Here is a 21,797-nt window from a genome sequence, read left to right as displayed (position 1 = left end):
AGGGATCTTCCTCTACCCCAACACACTCTCTCCCCCACCCCAGACACACTCCAATCCCAAGATCTGAAGGGAGGCCTTAGATGGGGCTAGAATTCTGGAAATCCAACTAGAAAATATCAAGACATAGGAAATGCCATACTCCAACTGCACTCCAGGTTAGTGCCACTGGGTGGTCACACCAAAATAGTTACAAGGCAGTAAGTGATTAAGTGTCGGGAGGACTGTAATGATCTGTATTCAGCCATTTGGGTAACAATTTCACAGTCTTTACCATAGTCCCCTATGACCTGTACTTTTCTTTAAATCAACTTTTGAAGTAGATCAACGGCAACATGTCCATAGCTCTTCTCCCCTCTTGGCATCCATGCCCCTTGCAATGTGACTTTGTAGCTTCTCCCACTTACAGGGAGGGAATGGCCTTGGGAGTTGCTCCAACCAACAGAATGCAGCAGAAGTGATGGTGTGCCAGTTCCCCGTGGCCTCAAGAGGATTTTCATGATTCTGCTGCATCAGTTGGACCCCTGGCTCTGCCACAGGAAAAGCCTGACAACACTAATGGGGGATGGAGGAGAAGGAAGGGACTCCAGCTGACAGCCAGCAACCTCCAGAGGCCCAACCATTTAGCAAACCTGCAGCTGACTGACCACAGACACATGAAGGAACCCAGCTGACTTCACTCCAACTGAATCCAGTCCAAACTACCGACCCACAGAATCATGAGCTCAGTAAAGTATCCTTCTTTTAAGCCATTGTGTTGGATTAGTTTGTTTTACAGCAATAATGAAATGATACAGCTTTCAATTAAATCGCCTTTTAAAAAACTGTGAAATCATGAGTCTGATATGCTAGTAATACATTTTCCTAAAACACAATAAAATGAATACATAATTATTAAATTCTCTAACAAATATTAAAGAAGTTAGGAAAAAGAAGAAACTATTTCAGGCAAGGTGTGTGGTCAAGAGGACATTTAGAGAGGAGAGGAATTTAACTAGATTTGGAAAAACATGTCAGGAACAAAATGTGGAACAGAGAGGAGAGGATATTCTACAAATAAGAAGTGTATCTGTGGGATAGTGAATAAATAAGCTTGGTTGAGACATTGTTTTGGTTTTGTCTCTTTGTGAAGTTTTAAATCTGGAAAAAAGAATTTGGTTTTGAGAAAAACTTTAATGGAGGCTAATGCTTTCAGTTGAATAACAAACAAAAAAAAAATCACCATCTGTTCTTTCAAGCTGAGGCCAATGCATTTCAACACATTCTAACCTCACTTTTAACCTAAAAGGATTGATTTTTAAGGATCATAACTCTCTTTTAAAGTCCTCTTTTTTTTGTCATAAGGAACAGAGAATGACTTGCCATTCCTATATGAAGTAATTTAAGACCCAGCGTTAAGGCAGATTCTAGAGCTGGTAATAAGGTAAATAGAAAATGCAGGTGACCAGAACTTAGGGTACCAGCTGATGCTCTTATTCAGCAGCTAAAGAGCTGTGTTACTTTGGGCAAGTGACATGTCTCTGGATCTCAGCCACCTCATCCATCAAACACTTGAGATTAAGCCAAATGATCTCTAAGATCCCTTCCAGCTCTAGAATTCTGTCATTCTCTGTCAGTGATTCAGCAAGACAAGTAGTCATCAAGAGATGGTCAAATTCAGTGCTGATTCAGTCCACTGGGCAGGAAGTACTTCTGAGTTCTTAAGGGCAGAACATAGTGTGGAGTCCTGGTTTGCCAAGTGATGCTCAATGTATAATAGCTCAGTGTAACTCAAGCTCTTCCCTGGTGTGTGTGTGTGTGTAGGTGTGTGTGTGTGTTGGGGTGAGGGTGAAAAATGAAGAAGTTAGGGTCTTATGACTATATTATATTCAGTCTGAAAGATTACCATGTCACTAAGAAGCACTTAGGATATTATTGGAGGTTGATTCACACTTTGCTGGCAAATACTGGTTGGGATAAGCAAATTTCCAAAGCCAGAACATCCTTAAAGGGAGCTCCAGTGATCCTGTCTTGGGATAAAGCGCAGCATTCAAAACGGAGCCTAGGGTCACTGGTGTGAATGATAAATGGGAAAGGAGGAGAAAAGAAAGCCTGCCTTATAATCACCACTTGTTCAACATCCATTCATTCAATCTAGTCCTTTCCATATAGCAAGGAACAAAACCAGCAAAAACTTCTGCCCTTATGGATCTTACAATCTGTTCCCAAATATTCCTTCTGAGACTTGTATGTTATGCACACATCTGTTCTGTGGTGTTTGTTGTTTTGTTTGCTTTCTTTTGTTTTCTTTGGGTGGACAGTAAAGAGTTGGCAGGGTTGGGGGTAACTTTCAGGTGGGGACGGTTGGGGGACTGAGAATATCTGAAGGATGCTTACTTGGTTTTCAAAGCCTGACTCAACTCTTTTGTGCATTTAATCACCAGAAGAGATATAGAGAACCAACTGTACAGAAGCTAGACTCTACAGTTTAAAAAAGTAAATAAACCAGATTCCCTGCCCCAAAGATATTCACAGCTTAGTTTTCCCTAGTGAGAGAAAGAGACATGAAAATACACGATTACAATTTGATATGATCTACCTACAACAGGATGCACAAAGAGTAGACTCCAAAGAGGGAAGCAGTTAACTCTGCTGGGGAAAACTTCAGGGACCTCTGTTTGGTAGCATGGATTTTGAAGAATGAGGAGAAGTTTTGTTGCAGGCTGACGGGACAGCAGGTGCACAGTAACAACAGGGAGGGCGGCTGCATTATGTCTGGCAAGTGGTGGTGGTTCTGTGTGGCCAGGGCAAGCAATCATTCTCCACCTTTCTGCATATGAAGATCATCTAGAGAGCTTTTAAAACTACAGATTCCTTGACCCTACCACCAGCTTGATTAAATCAGAATTTTAGGGGTGGAGCATGGACCTCCATGAAATTTTAAAATTAAAATTTTAAAGCTCTCCAGGTGATTCTAAGGTGCAGCCAGGGTAGGGGACTATTAGACTAGAACGGTACTTCTCAAATTTTAATGTCACAGGAATCACCTGAGGCTCTTTTCCATGCAGATTCTGATTCAGTAAGTCTGGTGTGGGCCAGAGCACCTGCATTTCTCACCAGCTTCCAGGTGATGTTGATGCTGCTGGTCCACAGAACAATGGAGGATGTGGCTGGATCAGTAGTTTCCAAAGTATGCTGCCCAGACCAGCAGCATCACCTGGGAACATGGAAGAAATACAAAATTTCAGATCCCACCTCAGATGTACTGAATTAGAAACTCTGAGGATCGGGATCCAGAAATCTGTTTTTTCAAGCCTTCTAGACAATTCTGATGCAGCTTTATTCAAGTCACGATACTGTTAGAAAACCACTGGGCTAGAGTATTAAAAGGTTGGGTAATGGTGTTGAAAAATACTAGAAATACACATGGGGGCCCAATTACAAAGAAGCCGGTATATCAAGAGTTAGAACGTCATCCCATAGGCAACAGGAAGCCCTTGGACAGTTTTAGGAAGTGGAGTAATCTAATTTAAAATGATGTTTTGAGAACGATCTCTCAGGTAAAAATGTCCCTTTGAGGCACTTCCCAACTATGGTACAAAATGTCTCAGTTGCCTTGATGCCATCAATGGTCCTTTCCATCCACCTACCCAAGGCCACAGGCCCCTACAGAAAACACAGCCCAACTTCCTGGTTTCTGACCTGCCACTTGTCCATGGATTCTCCCTCTCTCCTGAGTCCCTTTCAATGATTACTTCCTCTGGTTGTTCATCCCCTTTGACTTGACTTTTCCTGGGGCCAGGGCCTCTTGGGTTGTCCCTCCTTGAGTTAAGCACTGCATTCCAGGACCACCCCCATTCCCATGCCACACCCTCCTCCCACCCTGACCTGAATGCAGTGCCCAGGCCCTGGCTTGTCTGGAAGGAGGCACTAGACAGAAAGTGCTAAGAGTCAGGGACTGTGAGTCTGGCTGGCAGGGACTTGCTAGGTGACCAAGGCCAAGTCACTTACCTCTAGGCTTCAGCTGTCTCATTTATTTAATCCAGGCTCAGGAACTGGATTAAACAGTCATTAAGGAGACCCAATATAAAGCTCTATAATTCCACTGAAAGCCTTTGCTGGGCAGGATTACTTTACTGAAAATATATTGTGCAATCACAAGTCTTTTTTCCTGGACATAAAAGAAGTTTACTTTTAAAAAATATACAACCTATCTTTATAAGCTCAGTATCAAGGTATAGAAGGATAATACTTTAGAAATATTAATGTCTTGCCCCCAGATTTCTCCCCTTTGCCCTTCTTTCCTGTTCCAGTAAGTAGACAATCCTGTGCTTATTGCCATAGGGAGAGAAGTGACACATCCGAATAAAGGAAAAAAAGGGTGTCATCCCTGCTTTGGTTTCCATAAGTCTAAGCCTTTAGGGCAGAGGCTGCAAAGTGGCAGCCCTTCGGGCAAAACTGGGCCACAGATGTTTTTATGTTTGATCTGCAGTGATTTTTTTTTCCCCAAAATAAGTTAATTTCCAACATTTAAAAATCAGAAAGGTTTACATAAGGTGAAAATTTCCAGCTTCTTCTCGAAAAACAAATTGGAAAATTTGGCAAATTTGGACCTCAAAGAGAGGTCCAAAGCACCGTCTTTCCTGGATCAATGAGTCCTGGAAAGAAGCAAGAGCACAGAGGCTTAGCTTGGGTAAGGAAGAGACATGAGCAGTTCCAGGGACTCATCGTAAAGATAGCAGGGAGGTCTGCCAGGGCCAGGACCAGAGGATAGATAGCTCAGGGGTGACTGATGTCCCATGGCCAGCGGCTCAATGAGACAAAGGGTGGATCTCAGCAGATGACCTTGTAGAAAAATGCAACCGAGGATAGATGCCTCTTATTACACTCCTTGGTCCTAGTTGGGCACCCCGTCCTAGGGAAGCACCCGGAATTGAGGTACAATCCCCTGGGGCAGAGAGAGAAATAGAAAATCTCAAGCATAGAGATTAAGTCTCTGCTACAAGAATGGAATGGGGGCTCAGACAGAAATTAATTTCCATTTTAGAAAAGTCAAAGAAATGTATATTTTCTGCATGCCTCAGTTTGGGACTTAGATATGTACCCATGATAAAAGAATGAAGGATTTTACTTATATACTTGTTTTTTATGTATACACATCCTTTTAAAAATGACATCAGGTATGAGCGAGATGGGTGGTAAGAGAAAACAATTGTGGCTGAATCTTCTCTTCCAGAATGAGATGAAAAATTGGTTCATTCTAAGAGTTTGGAGATGTATTTGATCTTTACACCCGTTGTTCTTGACATGTTTGGGTCAGGGACTCCTTTGAGGAGCTGATAAAAGAGAGAGACCCTTTGTCCCAAAAAACATACAGAGACACAAAATGTGTGTGTTTAATTCCAGAGGCTTCAGAACTCATCCCCTTTGGAAGCTCATCCATGGACCCCAAGATAAGAAGCCTTCCCCACAGGGGCTGTGTCTGTCTGCCACTCTTCCTGTCCCCATTTTCTTCCAGGGGATTTCAGTGAAAAAAAACATCCTCAGCTTATTTGGAGTACAAAAAAACCTGCCACCCACAGTCTGTCACCCTGGCACCCTCACCATCTGCAGCCTTCAAAGCCCTTGCCCATTCCCACCCCCCGTGGAGCCGTAGTGCACAGGCCTCTTCCTGTAGGGCTGCTGCATTCTGAGCTCTGCCCGAGCACCGTCTTGGGGACTGCCTGACACCGACGCCTGTTATAAATAGAAGGGGATGAGGCCCTGAGTGCTCACCTCACTTCTGGCAGAAGACGCTTAGATTTGCTGCCTGTCAGGAAACTCACTCTGAACACAAAAGCATCCTGGGCAAGAGCTGCTCAACCAGAAGGGATGCAGAAGTGTGTAGCTGAAGGTGAGGCAGACAGCACAGCCCACCAAATGGGAGCCACAGCACACTGTTCAGTCGATTTGACTAAAGCAGGCGTTTGTCCAGCCACCAACCACATTGACTGAGTCTCCTTTGCATGGAGAATTGCTTTGGCTTGATGGCACCACGGAGAAAACAATGAAGGCTGGTGACACGAGTCTGGAGGAACCACTCACTCATGACACATGCATGGGACGCTATGTGTGTCAGGCACTGGGCCAGGCTCCCTGGAGTCCCAGGTGAGCCCAACACCTCCCCATCCCAGAAGCCCTTGTCCTTCTGCAAGAGGGTGGGACCAGACAATGCTCACACCATAGACTTACTCCGCATGGTTCCACTAACCTCCTGTGAGGCCTTCAGCAAGTTGCTTCCTTCTCTGGAGCCCCATTTTTCTCATTTGTAACATGAGGGTGTCGGACATGAGGATCCAGGAGGTTCTCTTCCAGGTGGTAAAAATTATCTTGTTCCTTTGGCCTACGTACAAAGCTTCTACAGGAACTTTTATTGTGATCTTCAAGCCACTAGATGGCGATTGCACTTAGTTTAGGTGGAATGCTTACTTAGAAGGATTACTGGTTTAAAAAAAAAAAAAAAAAAAAAAGATCTCCCAAAAAAGTGGGTTGCTTAAAGCAGCGAGGAATTATGTAGAGTAAGATGGATGAAATCGAAATGCAAAGCATCTATTAGTGTCTGCTACCCATATGATACAATACGCTTCCACAGCCATCAGGCCAACCTGTCTAACTCATCTGTGCTGATTCAGCCGGCACCGTTTCCTGGTGGTGGTTCTGGAGCAGGCAGCAGGGTGCTCTGCACCGAGGCCAGGAGACCTACTTATAGTCCCAGCTCTTCCTCCACGAGGCTGTGGGACTTGGTGAATCACCCGTCTTCCCTCTGCCTTGGTTTCTGCATCTTTAAAATGGGGAGGGGCTCAACCATACTCTGTGAATTAGCCCTACCTCTAGCATTCTATGGGTCTCTGGATAAGACTGCCAGATGCCAGTAAATAAAGATTCCCAGCACTAAATTTGGAGGAGAATTCCAATATTTTTGACCTCTAGAACAAGAGGAAGAAGGCTTAGTGCCACATACACATTTACAACACAGCATGATGCCACTATTATTACCTTCCCTTTGCCAAATTAAAGGAGACATCTCTTTAAACCTGAAATCTGCTTCTGAGCAAGGGAGTGTGGTGACAGGTCCAACCTGTCTGGCAGACAAACTGTCTGACTCCATGACCGGAACTGGGCTCAGGCAAACAGCTCGAATTCCAGTAGAAAGTCTTCCAGCTCCTTTGCCAGGTCACCACCATTTCTTTCTCTCTGTTGTTACTCCACGCTGGCTTCGTTTCCCCCCAGTTCCCTTCCTTTGGGTGCATCAAACTTCACTCTGGTTAGGGGAGAAACCCATGGCTCTCAGAACAGAAAATATCCCTTGCTAGGGCCCATAGCCACAAATGAGCTAGTACCCCAAACTAAAGCCATTTATTTCAAAGTGTAGTCCACTGACTACGTGTATCAGACTCAATCATGCTAAAAATGCAGACTCTGTTCATACCTAGCTCTACGAAGGCAGGATCTCTATGGGGAAGCCTGGAATATGCATTTTCACAAGCATTCAGGTGAGACTGAAGTTTGAGCCCCATTGCCTCACCACAAGGCTCCTCACCATGGTCAAGGTTAATTGGGTAACAGGCAATTTAGTGGAATTCTAGGCACTGAAACCTAACAGTGTATGATTTGAGAAGACATGCATGGCATTTGCTGAAACAGAAAAAATGTCAGAGAGAGGTTCACAGTAGATCACATGGGGCTCCTCTGAGTGGCAGTGCTTTTGTAGAATCCAGGCCTGCTCATCATCCTTAAAGGTGGAGAATTTTACATTTTTCTTCCCAAATTCATCAGAACCAGGGGCAGCAACTCACTCTAGCCATCTCACAAGAGACTGGTAAATAAAGTAGAATATTATTTCATTAATTACAAGGAAAGACAAAACTGCTAAGCAAACTGGAATATTCATGTCAGCATGCCAGCGAGTTGCTCTTTTTTAGAAAAGTCTACATAGGCAGGCAAACTACCATTAGCAGATGGTTTGATGAGCATGGGAATTAGATGATGTTAATGCCTTGAGATGTGGGGACCAGCGACACAACCTCCACCAAAAGGAGAGAGATGAGAACAGACCTGCCATTTAACTAAGCCCTACTATGGACCGGACACCATCCCTATTTTTAATCCTGTAGGGATATACTTGGCAAAGGAACAAGAACCTTCTTGCTAGCTGGTCTGAGCACCCTGTGTGTGGAGACCCAGTGATAAATCCTTGCTCGTTTTTTTTTTTCTTTTGCTATTTTTCATAGACCCTGGTGGCCATTACACATGTGTCAACTCCATCTTTATTCTGTCCAGTTATAAAACAATTAAACAGATTCTTGAGATGCACTTAGTCCTACTGACTAATTAAATTTCTTAGGTTAATTTGCTCTGCAAATGGGATTCTAATCCATTACCCGAAGTTCTGTTTGCTTTTTCAACCTAATCTGCATACTTGCTAAATATATATTTTAGCAAAATGAGGCACAACAAATGAAATATTTGTGTTCCTACTGAACTATGCTCAGATTATGTACACATTTAATTCTTAGCATCTCTTCCAAAAGCACAATGGAAGCAACCTTAGAGGGAATGGAGGCGACCTATACCTTATTTACGTGCAATACCCACCTAGCCTGTGCATATCTAACTACATTTCCATCTCAGCTCCAAACTAGGTCACAACGGTGTGCAGAGCCTCCCGGGCATTCCCCATCATCCCATGGGTCCACTTTGTTACCATTAGTCACTTGTCATGTGGGCTTTATTGATGTGATCTGTCCTCTTGAGGTTTATAGGTTAAAATTTTCTTATAATCAACTTAAATTTAGGGGAATGACAAAGCCAGAGATAGCAGATCTATTGAAGGCTTGCTTATCCTTATAACAGCTGCTGGCTGAAATAGAAAACACTGGCTTCTTTCCCAAGATTATACATTTAAAATACAAAATATAATAGTAATAATATACATATAAAATGGTCAAAGTGTTAGAAAAATAATTCTCTTAAGACTTGGTCCACATGTTCCTATGTCAATGAAAAGAGAACTGAATTATCACATGGAAGAGAGCTGAAGGCACAGATAATACAAAATAACAAATAATTTACCAGACATTTATATTTTCATTTGTAATGCACTTTTAAATTTTACAGTACAACATGGAAATAGAGGTAGAGTGTTTTGGAAAACACATTTTAGAGTAGGCATTCTCTGATCACACTTTTCTGTCTTTCCAGACCTTCTTTCCAGCCCTCCTCTGACCCTACCTGTTGTCTTCACAAGATCTTCATCAACTTGAGTATTCTGTTTTATCTCAGTCTTTCACTTTGCATCAGTCCTTTCCTGCTTTATCTTTTCCCTCTCCTGCCCAGACACCATGATCCATCACTTCAACTACTTTCTACCTAGAAAACCCAGCTTCCTCATCCTTTTGTTCTGCTGCTTCTCCTGTCTTATAAATCCTCAACACTGAATTAACCCAAATGGATCTACCTTCTCCAGCTCTACACACTGGTAGCCAAGAATTAGAGAAACACACACAGATGGGTAGAATGGTTCATACATTAGGATATACATTTAGGATATCCAGTCTCAGCTGGACCCCCAGTTCTTTTAGCCAACCTTGTCTGTTTCACTAGTCAGTTTCCTTTTTCCCCTCTTTCCCATGGTAGGTTCAAATTTTTGCCACTTTGCTCATGCTCCCTAGCTCACCTCAAATATACCCACTCTCGGGCTTCCCTGGTGGCGCAGTGGTTGGGAGTCCACCTGCCGATGCAGGGGACACAGGTTCGTGCCCCGGTCCAGGAAGATCCCACATGCCGCGGAGCAGCTGGGCCCGTGAGCCATGGCCGCTGAGCCTGCACGTCTGGGGCCTGTGCTCCGCAACGGGAGAGGCCACAACAGTGAGAGGCCCGCGTACCGCAAAAAAAAAAAAAAAAAAAAAAAAAAAAAAAATATATATATATATATATATATATATATATATATATACCCACTCTCTTTAACTGATAAAATTGAGATGACCCAGCATGAAGTCCCTCAGTTCCCTGCCCCTGACTCACAAGTTTATCTGTACCCATATCTTTCCTTCCCTGATGTCTTGGAGGATGGCTGCTTCAAGGCCAGTATCACCACAGTACTCTTGAATTTACCCCATTTCCATCCAGAAATTTGTTCTATCAATGATTCATTTATTGTTTCTTCAACTTTTCCCTCCTTCTGGTTTATTCTCATTATCACTTAATCATGTTCAAGTCTCTTCAAACTTAAGAAATAATAAAACACCCACCATCCTGCATGCCTCCTCCATCTATCACTCTATGTCTTTTCTCTTTTTATCCAGACTTCTGGGGTCATCTGCATTCAGCTTTGCCACTTTTTGCTGTCCATCCAATCCTCCAACAAATATGATTTAGCTTCTGCCCTTACAAATCCACAGAAACTGCTTATCCTAAAGCCGTCAATGACTTCCTCACTGTTAAAGCCAGTGGACAGTTGGTTCTTTCTTACTTGACTTCTAGGAGATATTTGACATCATTGTCTGCTTTCCTTTTTGAAATCCTCTTCTCTAACTTCCTGTAGGTGTGTAGGCTGCAGGTATTCTAATCACTTTCAAATCATACATCCAGCCCAACCCTCTCCTTGGAGCTTTAGACCCTCATGTCAAACTGCACACCAAATTCTCCAGCTGGATCCAAATGCAACATATCCAAAATGGCTCTCATTTATTTCTCTCCCAAACCCTTCTTTCTGTGTGCCCCAATTGCCAAGTATCCTTAACTTCTCCCCCAACCCTGCCCTTATGTAAGCCAATGGTTGCTAAGTTCTTTCTATTCTACTTCTTAATAGGAAGGCCTCCTTTCTGACCTACCTATCAAAAGAATCAACTGACTATTCTCCTGCTTCCCATCTCACCTCAGAGAAATCTTACATGGCAATTAGAATTCTGTGGCTTCCTTACCCTGCTCTTCATAAAGAACTTCCATTCACCGGATGAAAACACTGGACTTCGGAAACATGAATCCAGCTGCAGTGAAAGGTGGGTGGTAAGTGTCAAGCTCATTTCTCTTTTCAATATTTGTGTTGAACAAATGGGATATTTTTCAAACTAGATCATCTTGAATTAAGTATCTTTGAGCTCCTTTAACCAGAAAAGTAAAAGAAATAAATGCGTAAATGTTCTGGAGGAGATTGGGCCATGAAAATCGTGAAGTCATCTGGTGGAACTATGCCAGGTAATTCTAATAAGAATGAATCTCATCGGTTCCCTCTGAAATGGAGGAGCTTGCGGCTCTAAACCACAAAGTCCCATCTTTGTGCTCCAAGTGAAATGTGAAGATAAACCAGAGGACAGGAGGGTTCCTGCCACCCCCTCATCCATCCTTCTGGCACATATGGGTGGATGATCATGCCAACCCTCACAGCTCTACTCTAGGTCACCATGATGCATTTCCCTAGACCCACCTGGAAGGTGTTTCAGAAGAGAAAGGTCTACAGGACTTCAATATTTATGAAACATTTCGTGTTAATCAGACTCAAGTTTCTGTATCAGAAAACATCTTAAAGGAGCAAAAATGAACTAAATATCACTCAAGATTCCTTTCAGCCCAAAATTCCATTAATATTTTATGTCAATTATAGCTCAGTAAAAAAAAATAAGTTTAAAAATCTGGGGCTTCCTTGGTGGTGCAGTGGCTGAGAGTCCGCCTGCCCATGCAGGGGACATGGGTTCGTGCCCCGGTCCGGGAAGATCCCACATGCCGTGGAGCAGCTAGGCCCGTGAGCCATGGCCGCTGAGCCTGCGCGTCCGGAGCCTATGCTCCGCAACGGGAGAGGCCACAACAGTGAGAGGCCTGCGTACCGCAAAAAAAAAAAAAAAAGAAAAAAAAAAAGAAATAAATAAAAATCTGTAAGATTAAAATATAGAAAAAAATTCTATGGTCTCTTTAAGTCACCGGTTTTTAACTTTGGTGACAGTGGGCATGGGAGAGGTGTTGCAGACTCCTTTGAGAATACAATGGAAGATATTGATTCTCTTTTCTGGAAAATGCTTATATATACACACAACTTTCTGTACAATTTCAGAGGTTTCATGCGTCCCAGTTCAAGACCTCCTGTCTGTATCTGGGCACTTACTAGGCATGAATTTGAATGTGACTGAAACTTTTTTTTCAGTAATCAGAAAACAAAAGATTCCCACTGAATACCCCTCAATAATATGACCCAGTTTCTCAAACCTGTTCCTCTTCTATTTCCCAAGGATCTTGCCGTGGACTTCCCTGGGGTGCCCAGCTCTCAGCTCAATGAGAAGACTGTTCCTTCGTTAAGCCAGTGTGTCTTGGACAAAATCCTTTGCAGGACTTGTTCCTTCTCCTCCTTCCATGCCCATGGCTGCAGGATCAGCCACACCAGGAAGCACAGGCCAGATTCTAGCTCTCTGGAGGGACTTTCCTCTCCAGGGGGACACTGAGGGTATTATTAAAGTGACTCCAGGTTTCGAAGTGGGACAGAAGTGGGATGGAGGAGGGTAGGATGGTTCCAGCTGTTCCCTTCCTGAAGAGACAAGAAAATATAGGTCTGGCTTAGCCATTGGTTTCAGTCAGGGATGGGGTCCAGAGAAGGGGAGCACTGGTGCTGTTAAGACAAAGTTTTTGGAGTTTTGGAGGTGCTGGCAGTTGGGCTGAGCAGGATGTGTAGAACTGGAGCTTGCACTAGGGGATTAGCACTGAAGTTAATATGTTCCTCACACTTAAATGTTCTCCATGCTCAGATCACTCCACCTCCCTGAAAACATGGAAGAATGTCTGAGGCGCATTATTCTCACTGGTGTATTACCACCATTGCCATGTGGGCTCCAATCTCTTTGTTACTAATATCCACTCCAGTTCCCCACATCCTTCACTTTCTGGGAACTCCCCTCTACATGATTTCCTGGTGGCTGTTTATTTACTACTTGTATTTCCCTACAATTCGAAGGCTTTTTCAAGAATGCAACAAGTAGGCAAAACTTCTAATTCCTTTCTAATTCTAAGCCATGAGAAAATATTTTGTATGTCATAACAACTAGGTAAACATAAGTTTCAATTTCTCCAATTGATGAGAAAGTTCAATTTTGTTTCATGTTATTTCTGCAGAATCACAGGAAACAAAATGTTGGTTGAATTCCATGGGGAAAAACAAGAATTTCAGCAGTTTCACCTAATTCCATTACATCATAATTTCCCCAATTCACCATTTGTCATAGCATATTGCAAAATGTCACCAGCAATTTCCCTATTTTAAATACTATGGAGAAAAGAGAATTTTGTTGGATGCCTGGAGAGAAAACAGAGGAGAAACTTGTACAAGAGAAGTGTCACCTACAGTCATTGTGTGTGCTTGCCTCCTACAAATTCTGATAGGTGCAGAGGAAAGATTTTGACAGTGTTTTTGTTCATGATGTTTATTTTTTTAAAAGAACAAAACTGCCAACTTCAGCTTGCATCATTGAACAAAATGTGTTCAGCGTATTATATAGAATGCAATACTCATGAAATAGATACTTCGTGTGGATCTCAAGAGTGGGGCCTATCTGCCTAGAACTCCCCACCATACACACACACACACACACACACACACACAGACACGCCTTCACTGGCTCATTCCAGGGCATTCTTCATTTTTTACCAGATTGGACAAATGATTATAAGCCCAGTGTGGGTGGAAAAGAGACTCCACCACTGAGGACATGGTGCCAACCTGTTTGTGAAAACAGGAGGAACAGTGGGAAATTAGCAAGCATAAGTTTTCAACAGAAACTATGTCATTCTCTTCCTGCCCCAATCTCCAGGGCACTGCAGAAGTGGAAGCAGCCCCATCCTGAAGGAAGACCAAACCACTATTGATGTATGAAGCCATACAGTGGTGAAGAGCACAGAATGTCTAGATTTGACTCCTAACTCCAGCAGTTACTACCTGTTGGATCTCAAAGATTTCAAATAAATTGTTTAATCTCTTTTTGCCTCAGTTTCTTCATTGGTAAAAGGGAGATTAATAATGAATAATAATAATATAATATCTGAGGAATAAATAGGATGCATAAGAAATAAATGAGTTGTTACATAAGTGGCACCTTGTGCCTAGCACATAGTATGCAGTGTAAAAGTACTTGCTCTTACTGCCTCGTATGTTTAAACTATGTTACTGGGACAGGATAATATTTTGAATTACAATCACCACCTTTTAGCAACCCTAAAAGACAGCAGTTGTAATTCTAATCTGTGATCCCTTCCCCTTTCACTCCCTGGGCCACCATTGGCAAGGGGGAAGTTGACATTGGGCATGATCCCTTGGGAAGAACACTTGCAGAACCAACTGCCCTGATGCCTGAGGTCGGAGGAAGGAGATTTAAGTGGTGTTCAGGCCTGGGGTTGAAGGGGGCTCTTTTTTCAGAGGAGGAAGAGATGATGAGCTCCACCCCCATAATAAAAGAAACAGAGCCTTGGAAAAGAAATAGCATTTTTTTAAAGGGTGGCCCTTTAAAAACTTCTTGGGCTGGTGGAAAGGAAAAAGTGGTGCCCGGGGGGACAGAGATGGAGATGGAGAGGGCCCCAGGGGCTTGCCCGGTGAGAGGCCAGTGTGCTTCCTTGATAGCTTGATGTATTTCAGGGCCAGAAACTGCTGACTACCCCTATCTAAGTTAGCACATTCTGTGGGCGTTGAGTTATCCTTTCCTAGCTCCCCGTCTGTATTGTATTCACTTTCCTCCCTTTAAGACACTTCTGTCTGGGTCTGCGTTCTTAATAATGAAGTCAAAATGTCCTGTTGTCAGGGCTTCCAGAAAGGAAAAAAAAGCCCAGCTGATGACCAAGTAGCAGGGAAGGCAGCTGGAACTGCACTGGGAGGGAGGAATAAAGTCAAGCTGCACTCCATGAAACCTGGAAAACTCCATCAGCTTTTCCAGTTTCCCTCCAGTCTCCACATCCCCAAGGACCTCATTGTCCCTTAAGAAAGCCATTAGTGTGCACAGGCTAATGAGGCCCTCCAGCCACCAGAACAGAGAGGAGCATCGGGGCATCCATTTCTGCACACGTAGCAACTGGCTGTGGAAACACCTGGTCTACATAGCCGCCCGGGGCTCCAGCCAGGGCGGTGCTGGCTACTCCAGCCTGGGCTGCCAGAGGAACCTGCTTGAAGAGACACTCTGAGGAGTCAGAAGGTGTCTTTGGTGGGTCCTAGCCACCAGCTGGGACTCATGCTGCCGTCCAGGAGACACTGTCACAGTTTCATCCTTGACAACATATTCCGGGGAGGTCTTCTTGGAAGTGCAAAGGAGGTTTTCACAAAAGCCAAGGTAAAGACACTAGTAGGGAGCCACTGTTTATTTCTGAAATAAGAAATTATTCCCAGATTATGGTAGGGGGACACATGACTGGCATGGCAACCCCCATTTAACCATGGAGTCACCCCCATAGACTAAACTCATTCAGTTGCTGCCCACATTTTCTCTGATAGAAACCACTTGGTGAATGAGGTAGCCCAATCCTACACTCAGAGAAGAAGCTGTGTAGAAGCCACTCATCTTCTTGTGGAACCTCCCTGTCCAGGGAGTGCTGCATGGCCCTGCCTTGGCAGATTTGTCTCAGGATGGCACCAGACCATCTCTACCTCCACAGAACATACATCATGAGCTCTAGTCAATACTTTGTAAGTCTTGGGAGTCAACGCATCCACCCAGTGACGCTGTGATTCCAGAGTGGCTACCTCACAACTCTGGGCAGTGCAGGAAGACTTACAAAAAGAATGCAACTTTGCTCTCTACAGGAGTATATAGTTCTATAACAGTTGTAACTATGAATTCACCAGTGGGTGTTCAGGGCTCTTGTACAGCCTCTGTGGGCTGGAGAGCGAGTTTCTCCCTGAGAAACATCCATCCTTGGCCGAAGGTCAGCCCCTGGACCAGAAGGGATGCTCCCAGGTAGCACGTGCCTCCCTGAGGGTATGTACTGAGGTGAGCAGCCAGCTTTCTGCAGTGAGGCCCAGCTCTTCTGCTCTCCTTTTTTTCCAGACTGCAGCACAGGCTTAAAGACAATGAAAAACGGGGTTTAGACTACACAGCACACATGGACATGCACACACGGGACATGGCATATAGAAACCAGGGTCCTGCTGGGCTGCTTCAGCCACACTCATGGCCCCTAAGGAGGGAGGGTGCCTTCCTGGGCTTTGCCAGTGAGGGGCTCAGGCACCCAGCTCTCCAGCCTGCCAGGGGCTCTGCCAACTGCTCAAGGGTGGGTCCTTTCCAAGAACAGTGCTTGGCTCCCCCTTCTCCTTGGGGGTGTTTTGTCCACTTGTTTCCACAAGGTCAGCTGGCATAGAGCACACCCTCAGAGGACATGTGTCCCCTAGAATGCCCCGTGTCTCCTCTACCCTCATCACCTTTCCTCTGGGGCCGAGGGAAAAGCCCCCTCTGCTGATATCTGATGTCAACACCAGCTTCCCACACCAGGTTCTTCCATTCCCGGGTGGGCTTAAGACTTCCCTGGCTCAGACAATAGGGGCCTGAATGTAGCCCAGGTTATGTTACACTTCACTCATTCCCACATTCATTAGTTCATCAAGTGTTGTGAACCAGAGCAAGTCTGGTACTTAGAACCAGAGCAGTCACGGTAGAAATAAGACTTCAGGTTCAGAAATCTTGGACACTTGGCGTTTTCACTTACTTAAACTGTGTGCTGGAAGTAATGAGTAAAGCACGCCCCAGCCTGAAGCTGGGTGGCTGCTTCACCTCAGTTCAGTTCTGAGCACACCAGTATTCTGAGTTCTCTTTTTATATTGAGCATCACCCCAAATCCACCCCCTTTCTTTTTCTTTTTTAATTAAAAAATATTTATTTATTTACTTAAATTATTATTATTACTTTTTGATGTGGACCACTTTTTTTTAGTCTTTATTGAATTTGTTACAATATTGCTTCTGTTTTATGTTTGGGTTTTTTAGCAGTGAGGCATGTGGGATCTTAGCTCCCCGACCAGGGATTGAACTCACACCCCCTGCACTGGAAGGTGAGGTCTTAACCATTGGACCACCAGGGAAGTCCCCCACCCCCTTTCATCTTTCCAGAAGTTATTTGGGGGATCTACAGCAGAGACGGTCTCTTGTTTTCACAAGCAAATAAACTTATGTGCTGCATTTGAAAAGTGACTCAAGGTTTATTTTTTTTGAAAACCAGGGAAACGACAATAAACACAGATGAAATATAAATCTGAAAAGAGATTCAGATTTTTTTTTTCATATCAACACTGTAAAACTGTTTATTTGGGGGAAAAAAACAAAACTTCTAGAAGAATAAAGTCAAATCAGCACCTACCAGAATAACTCCCGCCCACTTGCTCACAATCCACAATCCCATTTAGGGCCATGGCCTAATTTGCAAAAGATGCTAAACACAAATCAAGTTTTTAACAATGCGTTAATTCCAAGAGATCACACTGGGAGGCCACAGCGTTTCCACCACCTAGAAGTTCAGGTTCCCAGCCTCTTCCAGATCCTTGAGCTTCAGGAAGAGAAGAGGAGGAAATGCCCACTAAACCCAAGTCTGGGGCAAGGGAATACATTTGGAAAGAAAAGGAGTCATAGCATTTTTTCAGAAGAAGGATAGGGGTATGGCATTGAGGCAGTAAAATATGTATTTGTATTCGGTGAGTTTTTAACTTTTAGAATATATGGCACAGAGCTCTTTTGAATTCTGAGGTGTTGGGTTCCTCATCACAGCACAGGAGGCACCTCGGAAGAGATGCAGCCCTGGACTCGGGGTCAGCCTCCAGATGTCTGCAGTGATGATGCTGAGCAGAGAGACAGCAGGACCCTACCGTCGAGGGGCTCACAACCCAGGAGGGGAAATGCTTTAAAATCGAAGTACAGACACCTACCAGGAGATTCACCCTGACTTGTGCCTCAGAATCTCTAGAGACATTATTTTAAAAGTCATGCCTAAGCCCCACCTGGTCTTCTGAATCTGAATCTCAAGCTCAGATGTCACCTCTGCTGCCAAGATTTCCTGAAGCCTCCAGACAACATAGCTCCCTCACCTGCATGCCTGTACCTACTTCCATGCTGGCTTTTACCCTCCTTACCTGTGTGTCCACCTGCCCTCCATCTCCCACTGGACCCTGCCTCGTGAATCTGAGAAATACCTATTATACAGCCAGAAGGCTTCTTCCAGAATGTGGTTGTATATTCAAAATTAAAGTTAAGTATTTACAGTAATGATTGGAATCATAGGGGATATTTTCTTTTTTCTTTTTTTGCAGTATGCGTGCCTCTCACTGTTGTGGCCTCTCCTGTTGCAGAGCACAGGCTCCGGACGTGCAGGCTCAGCAGCCATGGCTCACAGGCCTAGCCGCTCCACGGCATGTGGGATCTTCCCGGACCGGGGCAAGAACCCATGTCCCCTGCATCGGCAGGTGGACTCTCAACCACTGTGCCACCAGGGAAGCCCGATATTTTCTTTTTAATTGGGATCCGGGCATTCCATTGTCATTTCAGAATTTAGGAGCAGACGTCCTAAGATTGCTTTTATTTACCCTGAGATAGACTCATTAGTCTAGGCAGTGACCATGGCCTAAATCTTTTTCAGCAGCAGGACTGAAAAGTGAGCCCGGGGGAGGGAACAGCTGTCAGGCTCTGACTTTCTCTCTTGGCCAATGACTCACCTGCAGCCGCATGTGAGGGCCAGCCCAGGCAGTAGATGGGACTGTAAGTGTCACCTAATTGCCAATTTTCCCATTTCAGAAAGACCTAGAAATGGAAAAACAGACTATGATAAGCCCTAAAACCATATCACATCTCTTCTCTCCATACAGTTTATGTCCAATTGCTAATGTCATCAGCTGTGTCATCCAGCAGTGACATATACTATTTCTCCTCAGAACCCCTCTGGTGGAAAATGTCCCATGAGGTCACCTTCTCAGTCAGCTGAGTCAGGATCACAGAATTCTGGAAATGTAAAGCGGACAGATCTTCCTAATAGCAGGAGAACTGTTAACATTTGTTGAGTATCTACTATGGGCCAGCCACCTCATGTATTTTATTTTATTTAATCCTCACACTAACCCTGACACATAGGTTTCATTGTTTTCATATTTTAGATGGAAAAAAACCCAACACTGAGGCTTGGGAAGGCAAAGTGATTTGCCCAAGGTTACACATCTAGTAACCCAGATCCGTTATAACCTAAAAGCCTGTTTCTCAAAGTGGGGATCGTGTACAGGCAGCTCGCCCAGAGTCACAAGAAGCCGCTTAAACACAGCACATTCTCTGAAGTGCCAATTTTACTCAATGGTAAATACTTTGAGACTGTTTATATGAAAGAAAACATGCATTTATTATGGAGGAGGAATATGAACTGGCATAAAATTTAAAGAAAAAAACTTTAAGAAATTTACACTTGCGGCAAGCTACTTGGGCTTTGTTGCCCAGACCCTTGGGGCCCCTCACCACTTTCCTCTGTCATGAGGAGTATTCCGGTGGAAAGATTTAAAAGCAGAGCCTTAAGTCCCAGCAGAACTCTGAAAGGGTGGCCCCACGTGGAAGGTGGGGAAATGGCTTGCCATCAAACAGCAGAGTAGTGATTTCATTTTGCTGTGAGTCTCAATTTCAACGTCCATCTCTGGAGGAATATAAATCATACAAGTCCATGGGCTACCAAGGGCCTTCCCACCTGACTGATGCTCTCAGCAGATTTCGGAAGCTGTCCAGTGTGGGAATAAGACTCTTATCACTGAATGCGTCATAAGTGTCTCGATCTGGCTTAACTAACAAAGGGAGTGTATTTCTCACATAAGTAAAGTGACTAGGGGTATCTTTAAAACCCAGGTTTCTGCCAAATGTAAAATAGCTAGCTAGTGGAAAGCAGCCGCATAGCACAGGGAGATCAGCTCAGTGCTTTGTGACCACCTAGAGGGGTGGCATAGGGAGGGTGGGAGGGAGACGCAAGAGGGAAGAGATATGGGAACATATGTATATGTATAACTGATTCACTGTTATACAGCAGAAACGAACACACCATTGTAAAGCAATTATACTCCAATAAAGATGTTAAAAAAAAAACACAAAAAGCCCCCCAGGTTTAGCTTTATCCAGGGGCTTGAATAATGCACACGAGTCATTTCTCTCAATCTCTTGGCTTTCCTTATGCTGGGTTGGCATCGCATTCAGGCTCCATCCGTGTAACCACTCACAGTTTCAGGCTCACATCCTCCAAGGCCCAATTTGACCAGAGAACAGAGCTTCTCTTCTCCCACAAGTTTTAATGAAAATCAGGGCCTGATTACCATTGGCCTGAGTGATGATTGTGTACCCTCCAATGAACCAATCACTGAGCCATGAGAACAGAATTAGCTGACTGGTAACCCTAGGTCACATCATCCCACCACCCCCAGTTGGTATGGGGTCAGGCCCACACAAATTACATGGGCTGAAAGGAGGATGAATTTTAAATAGTCAAGTGTCATAAAAGACACTCTGACAAAATGCTTGAGACTTAGTCCTCATAACAGCTTTCTGTTTCCACCCATTTTACAAACGAGAAAAATGAGACAAGTAAGAGCAAGAACAGGACTAGAACCTGGTCTTCTCATTTAGTCCTGTGCTCCCTCCGTTTTCATGTATCGGGGGCACCCTGGGAATTTGTGAAGGGACAACTCTTCCTTGCGTGAGACTGTCCCAAGCATTACAAAACATTTCACATCCATGGCTCTAATACCAGTGACACTTGCCTCCCAATACTGTGACAACTAGAGCTGCTCACACACATTTTAAAGGTCCACTTGGTGGGGGCAGCACCTCCCTCATTTGAAAGAAACGGAATATTACCCAAGTGAACCTTACTTTCAGGAGTTTCATACTTCTCAGAGTTCCTAAATATAAGCTCTCACATTAGGCTTCAGAGGTAGTCTGAACTCTTGGTCGGACACCTAGAGATCATCTAGTCCAACCTCTTGGACCAGCAGTTCTGGCCTGAAGGAGAAGGATGAGTGGTGGGCGGAGGGAAGAGGATGGCTGGGAAGGTACTCCTGGAAGTGAGTGTGGAGGGCTGGAGGGGGTAGGTCATCCTCCTTATCAGAGAACAAAACCACAGAATTAACACATTTTATGGTCAGGACTCAAGCTGTTTCTTAGGGAAGACAGTATTATCCTCTCTTACTTGAGTGAGATAAGGAATTATGGGTTTGTGAAAGGCAGAGTGTTCAATTCTAGACACTACTCACTAAGAGAGACATAGCCAAACTGATCTGCACTTGGATGGAGGCAAACAGAGAGGTGGGAATTTGAAACCAGCTCATGATACGAAGAGCAACTAAAGAACAGGCAAAGTTGTACCCAAGAAAATACTCAAAATGAGACAGGAAAGTGGCCTCCTAAGATACTGAAGACAACCACCCAGGAGTAGACTTGGAATTACTCTTTATAGCTCAGGTGGGCAGAACCAGGGTTGATGGAGGCACAGAGAACACTGGAACAATGACAGATGTCTGCTAGTAGAGTGAGCTGTCTGGGAAGGTAGTAAGTTCCCCATTGCTGGAGGTATCCAAGCACACCCTGAGGTGCTGACGTGGGTTTGAAGCTTAGCCTCTCAAACTTTCTGAAGCAACACAAACTGGATGAAGTTTTAGCGCCCCGTACACTACTAAGAGAGATGACGGAGAAAGAGTGGGTTGTAAGCTATGCTCAGTTTCTATTAGAAAAACTGCAAGATAGGACCCCTTCCTCCCCTGCCCAAAAAGCCTATCAGAACATAGTGTGACAGACATTATTGTAGGATAATCTTGAATCTGTT

Source organism: Mesoplodon densirostris, chromosome 6 (genome assembly GCF_025265405.1).
Source record: "Mesoplodon densirostris isolate mMesDen1 chromosome 6, mMesDen1 primary haplotype, whole genome shotgun sequence".
In the NCBI taxonomy this organism is placed as follows: domain Eukaryota; kingdom Metazoa; phylum Chordata; class Mammalia; order Artiodactyla; family Ziphiidae; genus Mesoplodon; species Mesoplodon densirostris.
This window is presented reverse-complemented; position numbering follows the sequence as displayed.